At 45.3% G+C, this 16,059-nt stretch overlaps 1 protein-coding gene across 1 annotated transcript in view; it reads left to right on the plus strand.

Moving 5' to 3' along the window:
• Positions 1-16,059, plus strand: part of SLC13A2 (solute carrier family 13 member 2) — a 110,277-nt gene that overhangs the window by 60,054 nt on the left and 34,164 nt on the right. The window lies entirely within an intron of this gene.

A 16,059-nucleotide genomic window follows, 5' to 3' on the forward strand; every position in this document is an offset into this window, starting at 1 on the left:
AACTTTGGTGCCTCAGGCATGTAAGTCTTTTTTTTTAAATATTTATTTATTTTCCCTTTTGTTGCCTTGTTGTTTTTTATTGTTGTTGTAGTTATTGTTACTGATATCGATGATGTTGGATAGGACAGAGAGAAATGGAGAGAGGAGAGGAAGACAGAGGGGGACAGAAAGATAGACACCTGCAGACCTGCTTCACCACCTATGAAGCGACTCCCCTGAAGGTGGGGAGCTGGGAGCTCGAACTGGTATCCTTCCACCTGTCATTGTACTTCATGCCATATGCGATTAACCTGCTTACCTGCTTTGCTACCACCCAACCCTCATGAAAGTCTTCTTTGTATAACCTTTATGCTTCTCTTCCCAATCCATGTAAGTCTATCTATCTATGTATCTATTTATCTCCTCTTTCTCAATTTCTCTGTCCTATTCAATAAAGAAAGAATAAGTCTGCTGGAACTGGTGGATTCATGAGTAGGCACCAAGATCCAGCGTTAACCCTAGAGGCAAGAGAGAGAGAGAGAGGAGATAGAAAAGAAGAAGAAGGAGGAGGAGGAGGAGAAGGAGAAAGAGGAGGAGGAGGAAGAGGAGGAGGGGGAAGAGAAAGAGGAGGACAAGTTAGGGACTTGACCCATGCTGCAAACTCAATAATACTTTGATATTTTCTTTTCTTTTCTTTCTCTTCTTTTCTTTTCTCTTCTTATCTCTTTTTTTCTCTCTTTCTCTCTTTCTTTTTTGTTTTTTAGGGGAGTGCTACTGCAAGTGATGCAGAAGAGTTTCCCACGCTTGGGAGAAATCACAGGGGCAGCGCATCCTGAGTGCAATGAACAACCCCTGGCCTAGATGCCTTGTAAGGGAATCCAGGATGTCCACCTGGTAGTGGAGGGTTATTCTGACTCTTAGAGGCCAGTGTCTCTCACACCTTCATTCTGTTACGTGCACGAGGCTGCCGATTGAACTATCATCCCAGGGAAAGTGAATCAGTTCCTACTGTTTCCACAGTCTAGTGAGGACATACCAGCTGGGGACAAAGGTTACCACCAAAAGGACTATTTGTGCTAGGAAGCCAGGGCAGAGGTATGCCCTCAAAGGGGCTCTAGGGATAGTGTGGGCAAGTCACAACAGCAGGTGAGGGTAGCAGTTGTGATCTGGTCTGAAAGAATGGGGAGAATTCTCACGGGGCAGGAAAGTTGGTGGGCAACATGTTCCAGAAGTTTTTTTCAGCCCCCTTGGGGTTGGGAGCATGTGGCTTCTGAAGATACTTATCTCAGAAGGGTTCATTTCAAACCTGGGGAAGTCTGAGAGCCAGACAGGAAGCAGAGGCTTACAAGGAAATTAACCTTGGCCTCAGGATCTCCTGTGTGGTTTATACTCTCTCAATAAACCCCACATCAAACCTTCCCATAGTTTTTCTCCTCCTCCTCCTCCCCCTCCTCCTCCCCCTCCTCCTCCTCCTCCTCCTCCTCCTCCTCCTCCTCCTTCTTTTTTTGCCTACAGGGTTATTGCTGGGGCTTGGTGCCTGTGCTATGAATCCTATGCTCCTGGAGGCTATTTTTTCCCCTTTTGTTGCCCTTATTGTTTTATCGTTGTTGTGGGTATTATTATTGTTGTTGTTTATGTCATTGTTGTTGGATAGGACAGAGAGAAATGGAGGAGGGGAAGACAGAGAGAGAGAGAAAGATAGACACCTACAGACCTGCTTCACCGCTTGTGAATTGACCCCCCCCTGCAGGTGGGGATCCAGGGGCTTGAACCAGGATCCTTTTGCCAGTCCTTGTGGTTTGTGCCATGTGCATTTAACCTGCTGTGCTACTGCCTGACCCCCCCCTTTTATTTTTAAACACAAAAGTGAGTAGTCAGTTTCCAATAAGTTATTGAATTGTAATTAACATGCAGTTAAGTATATATATTCAAAACATAAGTTCTTTTATTTAAAAAAATGTTGAGGCCAGGCAATGGCATACAAGGTAGAACATGTATATTACAATGCACAGGTTCAAGCCCCTGGTCCCCAACTACAAAGGGAATGCTTTATAAACAGTGAAGCAGTGCTGCAGGTGTCTCTTTCTCTCTGTCTCCCCCTTTCTTTTCTTTTAAAATATTTATTTATTTATTTTCTTTTGTTGCCCTTGTTTTATTGTTGTAATTATTATTGTTATTGATGTCGTTGTCACTGGATAGGACAGAGAGAAATGGAGAGAGGAGGGGAAGACAGAGAAAGGGAGAGAAAGATAGACACCTGCAAACCTGTTTCACCACTTGTGAAGCAATTTCCCTGCAGGTGGGGAGCCGGGGGCTCCAACCTGGATTCCTACACCGGTCCTTGCGCTTGGCGCCACGTTTGCTTAATCCACTGCGCTACCGCCAGACTCCCTCCCTTTCTTTTCAGTGTCTCTGTCGCCATCACAAAGTGTTAGATAAATAAATTAAAAATAAATAAATTAATTAATTAATGAGAGAGAAGAAAGAACCAAAGCATTACTCCAGCACATACAATGCCAGGGAATGAACTTGGGATTTCATGTTTGAGAGTCTATTGCCTTATCCATGGCACCGCCTCCTGAGCAGCCCAATGCTCAGGTGACAGATGCTCATTTGACAGATGAGATGACTGCAATTCAGAAATTCCATGAGTTGGTTCAGCAGTTGGTGAGGGGTAGAGCTCGGATTGGAAGCAGACCCTGCTCACTCCTTCTTGGAAGTTGCTTCTGGGCTTTGAGGAAAGGAAGATTGTTAGCAAAAGACTCTCCCACTCCTGGGCAACCTTCCAATTGCTCTCCTAGTTCAAAAGTTCTGTGCTCCAAACACACTGTGCCCGATTCCATCAGCCTTATCACCACTCCCCGACCCAGGACAATCTGATTAGATCCTGCTGCCAACAGCGAAAGGTCTTTTATAAAAAGACTGCCACAAAGAGAGGCTTCCTTGCTTCCCTGCCAGTCTCCCAGCCTTCAAAGGTCAGCACATTTGACAGAGAGAAACTTTGTCACTGTCACAGTACAGAGAGTCTTACTAATGACCTCTCAGATAAAGACACTGAACTGAACCCCTAGACACTAAAACTGAACCTCTGGAGAGCATTGGTTTCACGATCTTGAGACTCAGTGGAGCCTAGAAAAGAGCTGTACTTACCCAGTGTAGACTATCAAGAAATAAAAACATAAATCATTTAAGATTTATTTTACGTATTTCATGATATAGAATGAGTTTCACATGAGAGAGAGAAAAAGAGAGACCAAAGAACATCACTTTGGAACATGCTGTGCCAGGGATCAAGCCAGGACCCTCAAGTATGCAAGTACTGTGAAATAACAACTGAAAAAAATGCAAATAATGCCTGTGATTTTGTGATTCTGCTTATAAGAAGTACCTGAGGGCATGGGAGATAGCATAGTAGTTATGCAAAAAGACTTTCATACCTGAGGCTACAAGGTTCTAGGTTCAATCCCTCACACTACCATACACTAGAGCTGAACAGTACTCTGATAAAAAAATTAATTAATTTAAAAAATTCCTGAAGTCGTCAAACTCATAGAAACAGAAAGCAGAGTGAAAGTTGCTAAGGACTGGGTGAAGGAGAAATGAGGGGTTATTGTTTTGTAAGATGAAAACAGTTCTGGGAAATTAATTGTATAAAGATGCAATTAGGGGTTAGGGCATAGCTCACTTGACAGGACACATTCCTTGTGAGAAGCCCTAGGTTTGAGCCCCAGTACCAAATGGGAGCATCATGGCACCTGGGGAAACTCCAGAGGTGGTGAAGCAGTGGTGTGCTTTCTTTCTCTTTCTGTTGCTCCATCTCAACTGGAAAGACTGAAAAAAAAAAAAAAAATCAACCCAGGAGTGATAGAATTACAAGGGCAGGGCACTGCAAAACACTAATGATATTTAACAGTAGTACTGGAGTATACACTTAAAAATGCTTAAGAGGGTCAATTTTGTTATGTATATTTTGCCTTATTTTTCCCTCCATGGAGACTTAGAAGAAAAGAGAAGCTTGCCACTTGACAATATGGTGAGAAGCTTCTGGGACCAATTGTATCTAAATAAGTCTCAGGTCCCTTTCAATGTCAGAACAAGCCTTGTCCCTGCCCAGTCACAGCACCAGAGTACATGATCAGGACAAGTTTTGAATAAAAAAAAACTATCTATCCCCTATTTGAAATCTTAATGGTGAGAAAACCCAGTCTCTTCATGGCCTTGCTCATTGACCAGTGCTCCTGCTCCCACCTGTCCTGTGTGAAGATTCAGGGACCAGCTCCAGAGCAGCAGGAAGGAAGCTCTTTGACATTAAGCTTATAAGTCATCTTCTGGGTATTCCAACCACTTCTTCCTTCAGTGCACATTAGGTAATGATCAGCTGGATCCACAGGCTAGAGAAGTGTGTACAGGTAGAAGCAGGGAGTGCATTGTGGTGAGTGTTGTCACAGGCCTCCACCAGGACACTTAATAGAGGCTCTGGCCCAGTCTGGGACATGAGTCCCTGGGCTGAGACTTGGAAGTCAAACAAGATTTACCAGTGACTGGAGAAAAAAGAGGAAGGCCAGGAACCTTTCCCTCAAAGAAGCACCAACATGGCACCTCCCTAGAGTGGAAATGCAGAACCAGCTAAACATCTGAAAACATTTGAGTCAAGGAAAGAAAGCTAAGAGCTGAAGCAAGAGAAGTAAGCAAGGGATGGATTTTTGCAATGGTGGGATCTGGCATGTGCACGATTTCCCTGCTCGTTCCATAGGCTGGACACGTGCGCACAGGTAGAAGCAGGGAGTGTACCGTGGTGAGTGTTGTCACAGGCCTCCACTAGGACACTTAATAGAGGCTCATGAGACTCATGAGATACCACGATACTGCTCCACCATCTATGTCATGTCATGTCATCTATGTCATGTCACAGGTGTTCCTGTAGTGGTGTTGGAGCTTGAGCTCAGGGCCTTGCATCTTCAAAGGCTGGCATCCTACCAAGTGAGCTAGCTTTCTGTGCCACCTCACTTGTAAAGATCTTAGTTTTATGTTATATATATATATATATATATCTCATATATATTACATATATATGTAATATATGTAATATATATGTAATATATATTACATAAAATATATATATTATATATATAATATATATATATGCGAGAGAGACCGTTTTACATGAGAGAGAGAAAAACCAAAGCACCATTCCAAAAGTCTCAGGCATGCAAACCTAACACTCTACCAGTTGAACCACCTCCCCAGTCACAGCCACCTTTTTTAATGAGAGAGGTCAGTACACTGCTCTGCCTTGCATGGTGTCAGGACTCAAACCCAGGGCTTCATGGGTGCAAGGCCTGCTGTCCAACACCAAACCATATCTCCAGCCCCTCGAATGCCTTGTGAACACTTCTCAAAGTTGGTGGGGTGAAAGGGGTATAAGAACATATTCAAGACCTAAGGAGGAGACACAGTAGAAAGCAAGGAAAACAATCAGGGAGTCAGTTTCTGGGCCAGGATGCTCAGAACTATAAGCAAGATGCCCCTCCACACTCAGCGTGAAACCCCTCCAGCTCTTCCTCTAGTTCTTCCTCTAGTTCTTCCTCCAGCTCTTATTTTAGCTCTTCTTCCTGCTCTTCTTCCTCCAGTCCTTCCTCCCATCTTAGGGTAAGTCAGCCACGATGTGAGACACCTCTGGGACTGGGGAGGCAACACCACCAACTTTTGTTCTTTTGCTGAGCAGGGGGTTCCTTGAAATCATGGCCCTTGGCTCTGTGTCCTGTGGTCCTTTCTTTGTCCTTGAGAATATTCCTGCCCATTTCTTCAACCGAGGGCTAGATGGCCATCTCAAATATTTTTAGTCTAGCAAAGCCATATCTTAAAAAAGAAAAGCCGAGGCTGGACAGTGGTGCACCCACTTAAGTGGACATAGTATGAAGTGCAAGGATCTGAACTCAAGCCCTCACTCTCCACCTGCAGGAGGCTTGTTTCACAAGCAGTGAAGCAGGTCTCTGCAGGTGTCTGTCTTTCTCTCTCCTCTGTCTCTCCTTTCCCTCTCAGTTTCTCTCTGCCCTATGCAGTAAAACGGAAAAGATGGCCTCTAGGAGCAGCAGATTCATAGTACCTGCACAGAGCCCCAGTGATAATCATGGAGGCCAATTAAAAAAAGGTGCACAATAAAAAAAAAAAAAAAGGAGGTCAATTTAAAAAAAAGCTCCCTGCTGTGTCTTGCCACCTCCACCTTTTTTTTTTTTTTTTTTCTTTTTTCCTCCTCCAGGGTTATTGCTGGGCTCGGTGCCTGCACCATGAATCCACCGCTCCTGGAGGCCATTTTTTTCCCCCTTTTTGTTGCCCTTGTTGTAGCTATTATTATTGCCCTTGTTGACGCAATTCGTTGTTGGATAGGACAGAGAGAAATGGAGAGAGGAGGGGAAGACAGAGAAGGGGAGAGAAAGATAGACACCTGCAGACCTGCTTCACCGCCTGTGAAGCGACTCCCCTGCAGGTGGGGAGCCGGGGGCTTGAACCGGGATCCTTACGCCGGTCCCTGCACATTGCGCCACATGCGCTTAACCCACTGCGCCACATGCGCTTAACCCACTGCGCCACATGCGCTTAACCCACTGCGCCACCGCCCGACGCCCCCCCCCCCCACCTCCACCTTTCTAGAGTTCCTCGGGGTGGGATCTTAAAGGCGCCCACTCAACTCCAGTTGTTTCAGGACCCCTTGAATTCCTAGAAGCCATCTAGAATCCCAGCCCCAGAACTGGCTCTTATCTTATCTATATTTATCTCCAGTTTATCTGCTACCAGCTTCTGAGGATAAGTGGGGACCAGCTCCTCTCCCCATAAGACACTCAGCTATTCTCTTCAGGAGGGACAAGAGTCAGAGGGACAAGAGTCAAAGTGCAAGAGTCCCTGGCTGTGACTCCACCCTAAATAGTGCAGAGACCTATCACAGGAAGTGTTCCAACAAAGACTGAATGAAGAAGGACAGCTACAGCACCTGCCACAAATTGTTCACAGTCCATCAGAAGCCGTGGGGGAAAAAAAACAAACCCAGCTATTTGTAATATTCACAGAGGGATACAGAGGTGGAGCAAACCAGAGAAATGAACAAAGCCTGGCAGAGCAGGACCCAGGATGTAGGAATGTTTTTGTAACTTAATGGCTGGTGTCCCAGTTGGCCTGGGGATGTTGCCTTTATTTAAAAAGTGTATACTATAACCTCTATAATGATCCTCAAGGAAGCTTAGCAAGGGCCTCGACAGCCTATGACTGTAAGTGTAGAGTCAGAGGTTTCAGTAAAAGAATAATTTGGAAATACACAGCTTTGTCTCATGCCAAGGGGCACAGGGCATGGAAGGCTGGGCCAAGAGCCTGTGCAATCTCAGATATCAATCTAGATTCTCTCTGTGTTGTTTTGTGGTTTTCATTAACTTTAAGAATTTATTTATTTATTTTTAAATTTTCTTAAATTATCTTTATTTATTGGATAGAGACAGCCAGAAATTGAGAAGGGTGGGGAGATAAAAAGGGAGAAAGAGAGACACCTGTAGCCCTGCTTCACCACATGTGAAGCTTTCCCCCTGCAGGTGGGGACCAGGGGCTTGAACCCGGGTCCTTGCGCACTGTAATGTGTGCGCTCAAACAGGTGCACCACCACCTGGCCCCCTTAATGACTGATTGATTGATGATACAGAGATAAATTGAGAAAGGAGGGGAGGAGAGAGAAGAAGAGAGACACCTGTAGCACCTATAGGTGGGGAATGAGGGCTTGAACCTGGTAATGTGTGTGCTCCACACGGTATGCCACTGCCTGGCCCCTTGTTTTGTTTTGTGCCACCAGGGTCTTGCCTGGGCTGCACACCTTTGTGGGTCTACCACTCCCAATGAGCTTTTCTGTCCTTCCCTCCCCCAGAGAGGGTGAGTGAGAGAGAGGGAGAGGGAGAGAGAAGGAGAGACACTACAACACTACTCTGCCACTTTCAAAGATTTCCCAGGGTAGATACTTGCATGTGGTGGCCAAAGATTCTTGAACCCAGATTCTTGCACCTGCTACAGTGTGCACTGTACTGTGAGCAGGTCTCCAGACCCTCTCTATTAGTAACAAGCCATGTGACCTCAGGAAAGTCATTTCAATGCTCTGAGCCCACACTCCAGGTTGGTGTGAATAGCTGGGGAGACCAGGACACTGATCACACACGTATTGGATATTGTTTCTCTACAGAAAACACAACCCTGCTCCTTTGTGGCTCTTCCAGAACCTCCAGGCCCTGGCTGAGGCCTCCTTCTAAGTGAAACAGAATCACGTATTGTCTGGGTTTTCTGAAACCCTTTGTCTATCCCTATGCTTCCTGCTTCTTCCATGCTAACCTGGCCCTGAGCAGGTTGCAGGGTGGCTGTGTGGGAGTGGAGAGGCCAGAGCCCATTGTGAGGGTGCCAGACAGTCAGTCTGTCCTGCTTACTGTAGCTTTCCACCCAGCCTAGCCTGGAGATGTCCCCAACACAGACATACATACACCACCAGCTCCAGGAGGGACTCAGCTGATGGCCCAGGCCACCACAGAAATGTGGGTGTTCACTCAACATAGTCAACTACACAGAATCTTCTGCTTTTTTGTTCCTACTAGTTATTTTATTTACTAATGAGAGAACCACAGCATCACTCCGGCATGTGCAGGGCCAGGGATTGAACTTGAGACCTCATGCTCACAAGTCCTGCTCTTTATCTGCTGTGCTACTCCCTCCTGCATCTCCCCTCCCCAGATCACCAGCCTTTTGTTCTCAGGGATGAAAGTCTCTTTGCATGACCATTATGCTATCTACCCCTGCCCCTATTTTTTAAAATTATTATTATTACTATTATTATTATTTTGCCGGTGCACTGTTCAGCTCTGGCTTATGGTGGTACAGGAGATTGAACCTAGGACTTTGGAGCCTCAGGCATGAGAATCTTTTTGCATAACCTTTATGCTATCTACCCTCCACCCCCTGCCCCTAGTTTTTATTTGTTATCTTTATTTGATAGAGACAGCCAGAAATTGAGAGAAGGGGGTGATAAAGAGGGAGAGAGACAGAGAGACAGCTGCACCCTGCTTCACCACTCACAAAGCTTTCTCCCTGCAGGCAGGGACCGGGGGCTCAAATCTGTGTCCTTGAACATTCTAATATGTGCGCTCAACCAGGTGTGCCACCACCCAGTGGCCCCTCTTCTGTTCTCTAAACTCCACCATGCTTCCTCAATATTGTCCTGTACGAAAAGTGTTTACTTCCTGAAACATTCTTCCTGATCCCTTACCTTCTTATCTCCTCACCTATCACCAGACTCTCACTACAGCATTACTCTAACACCTTCCACACTGCTGCTTCCTTTGGAAAAATAAACAATGGAATGTTGTTGCAGATGCAGATGTCCTTAAAAAGACATCCTTTAAGATGGTGATTCTTTGGCCTAGTTCTTTTATATATTACACACACACACACACACACACACACACACACACACACACACACACACACACTGCCCACAACCTCTTTCTCTGCCTCCAAGGCACAAAAAGGATATAAAATGATCACCACACTCTGATACTCAATAAAAACACTGTGGGGGGGGGGGGGGCTGGGCGGTAGTGCAGCTGGTTAAGCGCACATGGCATGAAGCGCCTAGATCAGCATAGGGATCCTGGTTCAAGTCCCCAGATCCCCACCTACAGGGGGAGTCGCTTCACAAGTGGTGAAGCAGGTCTGCAGGTGTCTATCTTTCTCTCCCCCTCTCTGTCTTCCCCTCCTTTCTTGGTTTCTCTCTGCCCTATGCAATAACAACAATAACAATAACAACAACAATAAACAAGGGCAACAAAAGGGGGAAAAATAGCCTCCAGGAGCAGTGGATTTGTAGTGCAGGCACCAAGCCCCAATGATAACCTTGGAGGCAAAAACAAAAAACAAACAAAAAAACCTCTGACAAGAAAGCAAGAAAGTCAATTGGCATTATCAACTCCAAGCCACCCCTCAGTCCCCAGTCCCTCCAAACACACACACACACACACACACACACACACACACTCCAGGCCTTGGCTAGCCCTTCCTTCCACTTGTGATTCTTTTTAAAAACTTTATTTAATTCTAAAAAAATGTTTTATTTATTTACTGGAAAGAGACAGAAGACAATTGAGAGGAGGGGAAGGGGAGATTGGGGGGGAACAAGGCGAGATACATGCAGCAGTACTTCCCCACTTGTGAAGCTTCTCCCCTGTAGGTGACCAGGGGTGGAGGTGGAGGTAGAGACCTGGGTTCAACCAGGTCAATGTGTGTGGTAACATGTGCATTAACCAGGTGTAAGAATATATATATAAGGGGGTTGGGTGGTAGTGCAGCAGGTTAAGTACATGTGGCACAAAGCGCAAGGACTGGCATAAGGATCCCGGTTCAAGCCCCCGGCTCCCCACCTGCAGGGGAGTCACTTCACAAGTGGTGAAGCAGGTCTGCAGGTGTCTGTCTTTCTCTCCCCCTCTCTGTCTTCCCCTCCTCTCTCCATTTCTCTCTGTCCTATCCAACAACGAACAATATCATCAACAACAGTAATAACCACAACAAAGTTAACAACAACAAGGACAACAAAAGGGGGAAAAATAGCCTCCAGGAGCAGTGGATTCATGGTGCAGGCACTGAGCCCCAGCAATAACCCTGGAGGCAAAAAAAAAAAAAAGGACATATATATGAAAAGAGAGACAGAAAGATTAGAACATCTGCTGTGTTGGGTGCAAAGGATCAAATCAAGAACCTCAGCTGTGCAAAACTGATGGCAGCTGAATTATTTACTAATTTACTGCATGTGATTCTTTCTCCTGTGGGAAAACCTGACTCAACTTTCTTTCTTTTGCTCTTTCTTCGTTCCCCCTGTTCGCCTCTCCTCTCTCTCTCTCTCTCTTCCTTACCAAAGTACTGCTGAGCTCTGGCTTAATGGTGGTGCTGGGGATTGAACCTGGGAACTCAAAACCTCAGACATGAAAGTGAGTTTGCATAACTATTATGCTATCTCCTCAGCCCTAGACTCAATTTTCAAGCCTTAGTTCAGACACCACCTTCCCAAGAGTCATTCTTGGATTCTCCTTGTGCTCTCCCTTTATCTAGAACTCTAGATTGGCTTGGACCTTCCCAGGGTGCCGGGCTAGAGTGAGGGTGTTTCTTCCCAGGCACGTGCTCTCTGGTTTGGAGAGAACTCAACCAGAGCCAACCTGGGCTGCTGTTTACTCAGCAGCGCAGTAGAGGAACCAGTAACTTGTGGCAGAGCAGGAACGCAATGCAACGCCTTTATTGATCAGAGACAACACCTTTATATATATCTTTAACTGCAAGTGGCAAGTGGGAAAAGGAAATGGCTAGGAGAGGGGGTGGAGAAATGAAAAGAGGGCAAAGGTAGAAAGCTTCCATAGCAGCTGTTGCGAAGGTTCTAACCAGTGGGATTAACCAATACCCTGCAGGCAGTGTGAGTCTCAGGCAAAACAATGATTATGTAAATAGAGCACAGCATCAGAGCAGGGGGGGCTGCCAGACACCAGGGGACTTATAAAACCAGTGAATTCTGACTGTTTTCTTGCAACTCAGTTTGCTTACCTGTAAAATAGACTAGTAATGCCAGATCATGGTGTGATTCCACAGGGTCATGAGATAGTCTGATAATCAGCATGGAAAAAAACAGCAGAAATTAGCTGTCTTGGGCATAGGAGTAGCTGTGGAGAGCCCAAGTCAGCCATAGGGATACAGTGTGGTTTACACCTCCACCCTCAGACTCAGTACAGCTTAATTCCATTCCCCCACACGGTGCTACTTCCACAGGACTGTGGACTTGACATAAACAACAGAGTGTTGACCCAGACCCCTATGTCCAATATATACATATACATATATCCTTTAAGATAAAGATTCTGGGGCCAGGTTGTGGTGCATCTAGTTGAGCACACATGTTACAATGCTCAAGGACCTGGGCTCAAGCCCACAGTCCCTACCTACAGGGGAAAAGCTTTGTGAGTGGATAAGCAATATTGCAGGTGTATCTATGTCCCTCTCCCTCTCTATCTCCCCCTTCCCTCTTGATTTCTGGCTATCTCTATCCAATAAATGAATAAAGATAACACCAAACAAAAATTTTAAGAAGATATAGATTCTATGACCTAGTCCTAGTACCCCTGTCTCTCTCTCTGCCTGTCTCTCTTTGTTTACCAAGGCTTGCTTGTTTTATTTTATTTATTAATGAGAGAAATCAATCATCATTCTGGCACATGCAGAATGCCAGGGATTGAACTCAGGACCTCCTGCTTGAGAGTCTAATGCTTCACCTGCAGCATCACCTCCCAGGTCACAGTTGTCGGGAAATTGTGAGGATGTGGTTGAACTCACAAAGCAGGGCTCACAAAGCACCCTGCATTCCTGACACTATGGCCTATCTACATAATCATTGTTTTGCCTGAAAGATCCCCACCCATTCCATTCCTTTGATCTATCTTCTTTCTACCCTCAAGACACTTCCTGCCTGCTGGATAGTATTAATCCTACCAGTTAAAACCTCCCAACAATTGCCAAGGAAGTTTCTACCTTCCAGCCCCTTTTGCCTTTCTTCACCCCTTTCCTAGCCATTTCCATTTCTGACTTGCCACTTCTGGGTCTGCCCTTTAAAAGCCTTGGCTCACTGATCAATAAAGAATTGCATTGCCTTGCCACCACGATCTTGGTTCCTGAGTCATCTCCCTTGCGTTGCTGAGTGAGTAGCAGCCCAGGATGGCTCCTGTCGAGTTCTCTCCAACCCAGAGAATACTTGACCGGGAAGAGGCACCCCCATGCTAGGCCGGCATCAGTCACCAAGGATGTTGCTGAGGCTCCTCTCCTGCATAAGTCCACCACTTCCAGTGAACTCTTTTTTTATATAATTTTTAATTAATTTATTTATTTATTCCCTTTTGTTGCCCTTGTTGCTTTATTGTTGTAAGGATCCCAGTTCGAGCCCCCAGCTCCCCACCTGCAGGAAAGTCACTTCACAAGCGGTGAAACAGGTCTTCAGGTGTCTATCTTTCTCTCCCCCTCTCTGTCTTTCCCTCCTCTCTCCATTTCTCTCTGTCCTATCCAACAACGACAACAACAATAAAAACTACAACAATAAAACAACAAGGGAAAATAAATAAATAAATAAAATAATATTAAAAAAGGCCATTGAGAGAAGTGGATTTGTAGTGCTACTGCTGGCAACTGAGCCCCAGCAACAACCCTGGTGGAAGGAAAAAAAGGGTACTCTACTGGGTGAGCTATCTCCTAGAGCCTCATTCTCCCCCCCCCTTTTGTGGCCCTTGTTGTTTATCATCGTTGTTGTTATTGCTGTCATCGTTGTTGGATAGGTCAGAGAGAAATAGAGAGAGGAAGAGAAGACAGAGATTGGGAGAGAAATACAGACACCTGCTGACCTGCTTCATGCCTGTGAAGCAAACCCCCTGCAGGTGGGGAGCTGCGAGCTCAAACCCAGATCCTGATGCTGGCCCGTGCGCTTTCCTCCATGTGTGCTTAACCCGCTGCACCACTTCCCCACTACCGAGCCTCATTCCTTAATCTCTCTTATCTAGAGTACATCTCACTCCAGAGATAACCATCCTCCTAAGTATTTTTTCCTTTATTGGGGGATTAATGTTTTAAATGCAACAGTAAATACAATAGTTTGTATATGCATAACAGTTCTCAGTTTTCCACATAACAATACAATCCCCACTAGGTCCTCCTAAATATATACAATATTATCCCCTAACTCTTCACCTAAGGATGTTAGATTATTAGATATTTGTGACAGAATAATCAATGTGACCTTTCTCCCTTCCTTCCTTCCTTTCTTTTTTTCTTTCTTTATTTATTTTCTTCCTGTCACCAGAGTCATTGCTGGAGCTAGGTGCCAGCATTACAAATCTACTGCTCCTGATGGCCTTTTTTTTTCCTTTTCTTTTCTTCTTTTTTTTTTTCCTATTTTTATTCCATAGGACAGAGAAAAATTGAGAGAGGAGTAGGAGATAGAGAGGGAGACAGAGACACCTGCTTCACCACTCATGAAGTGTCCCCGCTGCAGGAGGGGAGCAGGGGCTCGAACCCAGATCCTTGCACATGGTACTTAACCAGATGTGCCACTACCCAGCCCCTCAATGTGATATATAATAGTATGTGAGCTTACCATTTTCTTCTTGAATGTGACTGACCAGAATTGTCTCTCTCTCTCTGGCACTACACCCTGGTCTAATCCTCATCTTTAACTCCCCAAACAAAATTCCTTTATTTGGGGACTTAATCATGAGTGAGAACCTAAGTCCGAGGCCCCGATCTCCATATGGGAGCAGCTTAACAAAGTGGAAACTTTATAAGTTGCAGAGCAGTGCTGTGCTGTCTCTCCAACTCTTTGTTTCTCTCATCTTTTATCTGAGGGGGGCCACAGGGAGTGCTGGTAACATGCAGACTCTAAGCTCTAGCTATAAAAACAAACAAACCAACAAAAAAACTCCTTTATTCACCTTTTCTCCCAGAGCAGTGATTATTATTTCAGCAGACAGCAGCTTGTACTATATAATGAATGCTAACTATTGCCAGCAGCATTTTGGCACTGGCAAAATTCTGTTTTTAGCACTGAACACAGGAAGTTATACAGTGACAATAGTTGTTTGATGGAAGGGTAATAGATATATGAAGAGAGCAAACATGCTTTCAAAACATGAGATAATTGAAGTAAAGAGGTGAAAGAGGGGCCAGGGGGTGGTGCATCTGGTTGAGCACACATGTTACGATGGGCAAGGACCCGAGTTAGAGCCTCTAGCCCCCACCTGCTGGGGAAAGCTTTGTGAGTGGTGAAGTAGTGTTGCAGGTGTCTCCCTGTCTCTTTTTGTTGTTGTTGTTGTTATTATTGATGTCGTTGTTATTGGATAGGACAGAGAGAAATGGAGAAAGGAGGGGAAGACAGAGAGGGGGAGATAAAGACAGACACCTGCAGGCCTACTTCAGTTGCTTGTGAAGCAACTCCCCTGCAGGTGAGGAGCCGGGGGCTCAAACTGGGATCCTTAACGCCAGTCCTTGTACTTCACACCATGTGAGCTTAACCTGCTGCGCTACCACCCAACTCCCACTCCCTGTCTCTTGATCACCCTCTCCCCTCTTGATTTCTGACTGTCTCTATCCAGTAAATAAATAGATGTGATTTAAAAATTTTGTTTAAAAAAGTGAAAGACCAGTGAAGGTAATTACTGGCTGATTTGACTCACATGTAGAGTATAAATTTGTACATGGACTTGACAAAAATAAAATAAAATAAAAGTATCCAAATTGCCAGATTTCGTTAGAACTATGGTGGTTGTGAATGGAAGGGGCACAGAACTTTTGTGGTGGGTACACTTTTTGTGGTGTGAAATGATGTGAACTTATGGTCTTGTAAACCATGATGTAATTTTATAATCTTGTAAACCACTATCAAATCACTAATAAAATAATAGTTGAAAAGTAGAAAATATGAAACAATCTTTGCTGGTCTTCCATGACAGTCGGGCTGGGGGTTGGGGTGGGATCAGGAATAACCAAACATGGGGCTGGGGAGATGGTACTGTCAGTAGTGCCAGAGCCTGAGGCTCTGAGGTCCCAGGTTCAATCCCCAGCACCACCACAAGCCAGAGTTGAGCAGTGACCTGGTAAATAAACAAATTACCAAACACAACTGCCCTTTCCTGAATACCTACCACACACCAATGTTCAACATGCCATAGGGCATCAAATGTGACTTCATAAGAAGAAAATATTACAACGAAACAAGGAAGTGGCTATTCTGAGAGGTGAGGCCAACATCACACAGTGAAATAAGAGATCCTCAGGTCTTAAAACTGGAGTGACTTCCTTAATACTGTAAGAGGGGGGAGGGCTCGCCCTAGGCCTTGAGGGAACTCCTAGGGGGCAGGGTTTTTTTGGAAGCAGGGATGCCCCACCCAAGGTCCTGTATAAACTGCTCCCCTTGTGATCCCTGCTTTGAGAATGAAAAGAGAGAGGACGAGGGTCTAAGGAATAGTCTGAGTTATGGGGTTGGCTCTTGAG

Source organism: Erinaceus europaeus, chromosome 12 (assembly GCF_950295315.1).
Source record: "Erinaceus europaeus chromosome 12, mEriEur2.1, whole genome shotgun sequence".
Lineage (NCBI taxonomy): Eukaryota > Metazoa > Chordata > Mammalia > Eulipotyphla > Erinaceidae > Erinaceus > Erinaceus europaeus.